This window comes from Chrysochloris asiatica, unplaced genomic scaffold (assembly GCF_000296735.1).
Source record: "Chrysochloris asiatica unplaced genomic scaffold, ChrAsi1.0 scaffold01008, whole genome shotgun sequence".
In the NCBI taxonomy this organism is placed as follows: domain Eukaryota; kingdom Metazoa; phylum Chordata; class Mammalia; order Afrosoricida; family Chrysochloridae; genus Chrysochloris; species Chrysochloris asiatica.
The window spans coordinates 48,322-51,252 of record NW_006409526.1 but is presented as its reverse complement, the minus strand read 5'-3'; the positions used below and the strand labels follow the sequence as shown (position 1 = coordinate 51,252).

General features: G+C 37.3%; 1 pseudogene; it reads left to right on the top strand.

Annotated features, from left to right (window-relative positions):
• Positions 1–2,226: 2,226 nt before the first annotated feature.
• Positions 2,227–2,634, top strand: LOC102828279 (annotated as a pseudogene).
• The last annotated feature ends 297 nt before the right edge of the window (positions 2,635–2,931 follow it).

Genomic DNA, 2,931 nt, shown 5'->3' with positions numbered 1-2,931 from the left:
CACTTGATCTTGATGTATTATCTTTTTGATGTGTTGCTGAATTCTGTTGGCTAGGATTTTGTTGAGAATTTTTGCATCTGTGTTCATGAGGGATATTGGTCTATAGTTTTCTTTCTTAGTAACGTCCTTCCCTGGTTTTGGTATGCAGACCAAATGATTTTGCAGGCCTTATAAGGCCCACAGGCTGAATGTTTCTGACACACGATCTAATGAATGCCTTTAGAGCTTAAAAAAAAAAACCAGAAACAAAACCTTTAATCACTTGTAATGTAGATTGTGGGGAGTCAAATGGTGTTGACAAACAAAGTATGCTGCTTAAAACTGGTTGACAAAATTAAAAGAGATCATAAGGGAATATGATCCTAAAGACACTGCAAAAACAGATGAGACTGCTCTATTTTACAGGGTAGTGCATTTATTTGTTGTTGTTAAGTTCTGACTCATAGCAAGCCTGTAAAGAGTTTCCGAGACTGCAAATCTTTACGGGAGCAGAAAGAACAGCTGCCAACCTTGAGGTTAGCAGCCTGATTCATAACCACTACACTACCAGAGTTCATTAGGACAGTGAAAATGAAGGGGGAAAATGTTTGCAGGGTCAGTATTTGAAAGACCAACTTACCTTCTTCTTGACCACAGATGAGATATTTACAGATGAGACATTTGAGAAACCATGGGTAATTGGAAAGGGTAAGAAACTTCAAGGATACAAAGATTTATAAGCTTTAAGTAGATAGGAAGTAGAATAAATAAGCTTGGATGGTGGAAACAATTTACGTAGAGTTTTTAAATAAATTAAACAATAGCACGAAAAAACAAAGCTGAAGCACTCATTTGTTCGTTGACAGTGCTACTTAACATTGGTTATTGCCCTTGTCAAATATTAAATAAAAAATTTTCACCTTCAACTACATTGGTTCTGTAATCTCTGGATAAAGGCATTATCCAAAATATTAATTGGTTCTTCAACCTCTGGTTAAAGGTATTATTCAAAATATTAAAGTAAACTACAGGAAGCTACTGCTTCAAAAAGTGCCAATACTGAGATGTGCAAGATGGCATTGGAGATTTCATGTAAAATTGATGCCCTTGATGCAATTTCATTTAAGGATCAACCAGTAATCAGAAACCACAGGAAAATGATTTCAGAATATGTTTTCTTATTTGGCAATGGCAATAGTATACAGATTGAAATAGTTCCAAAGCCCGATAACATCACACCAATTTGTTGTTGTTGAGTGCCATTGAGTCAGTTCTGACCTATAGCGACCCTGTACAGGGTTTCCGAGGCTGTAAATCTTTACGGGAGCAGAAAGTTTCATCTTTCTCCCGCGGAGCAGCTGATAGTTTCGAACTGCTGACCTTGCAGTTCACAGGGTACAACAAATCACATTAATAGTGGTGTTTCAGAAAATACAGTAAGTGCCACATCTTACACTGATATTGACAAAGAAATTTTCAAAGAAATGGATGTAAATAATGTAAACCTGCAAGAAAATATGGATTCACATTCTAAAAATGATGACAATGATGAAAACCTACCTACCAAAAAAAAAAAAAAGATATGAAAACCTACCTACAATTAGAAAAGCCTGAGCCTTTAAGGCTAACAGAAGTTTTCAGGTAAAAGCTCTGAAGGAATTTGGAAAAGTTATAATAAAGTGTTGTTGTTGTTGTTTTTTAATAAGGCTATGGATTTAGAAATTGGTTTCACTAATTTTATAAAAAGCCCAAACAAACTAAACAGTTGACATTAGGTTTGTTTATTAAAACATGAATTTTACCTATATCTTGGTTCGAATAGCACAGCACATGTACATACTTGTATATAACTTTTATGTCTAGTTGGCAAATCCTCTATTTGTTCACTAGTCTTTGGTCTTGATGTTCTATCCATTACCAAATGTAGGGTATGGGAGTTTCCCACTACTACTGTAGAACTTATTTCTTCCTTCAGTTCTGTCAATGTTTGCTTCATATATTTTGGGGCTCGGGTGTTAGACACATATATAATTATCATATCTTCTTGAGTTATGAGGCTTTCTGCTCCCATAAATACTTACAGCCTCAGAAACCCTATGCACGGTCACTATGAGTCAGAACCGACTCCATGGCACACCACCACCACCACCATCTTCTTGAGTTAACCCTTTTAAAAATACATAATATCCTTCCCCTCTCTCTTCTTCTGCGCTGCCTACAGAGGAGGCGGCCATCTCCACCGGCATCATGGCTGCCCTCAGACCCCTGGTGAAGCCCAAGATTGTCAAAAAGTGGACCAAGAAGTTCATCCGGCACCAATCAGATCGTTATGTCAAAATTAAGCATAACTGGCGCAAGCCCAGAGGCATTGACAACAGGGTGTAGAGAAGATTTAAGAGCCAGATCTTAATGCCCAACATTGGTTATGGGAGCAACAAGAAGAAAAAACACACGCTGCCCAGCGGCTTCCTCAAGTTCCTGGTCTACAACGTCAAAGAGCTGGAGGTACTGCTGATGTGCAACAAATCTTACTGTGCAGAGATTGCTCACAACGTCTCCTCTAAGAACTGTAAAGCTATTGTGGAACGAGCAGCCCAGCTGGCCATCAGAGTCACCAATCCCAACTCCAGGCTGTGCAGCGAAGAAAATGAATAGACAGCCTATGTTTGAGTTTTATTTGTGCTAAATAAAACCATAAAAATGCTAAAAAAAAATACATAATATCCTTTATCTCTTATACCAATTTTTGACTTACCTACATTATGTCTAATATTAGTAATAGGCATCTCAACTCTCTTTTGGTTACTACTGCTATGGAATATTTTCCCCCTATCATTTCACTTCCAACCTTATAGACAGCATATAGTTAAATCACAGTTTTTTCTGCCATTGTCTGCCTTTTGATTGAAAAGTTTAATCTGTTTTAATTATTAATAAGGAAGGACTCACGTC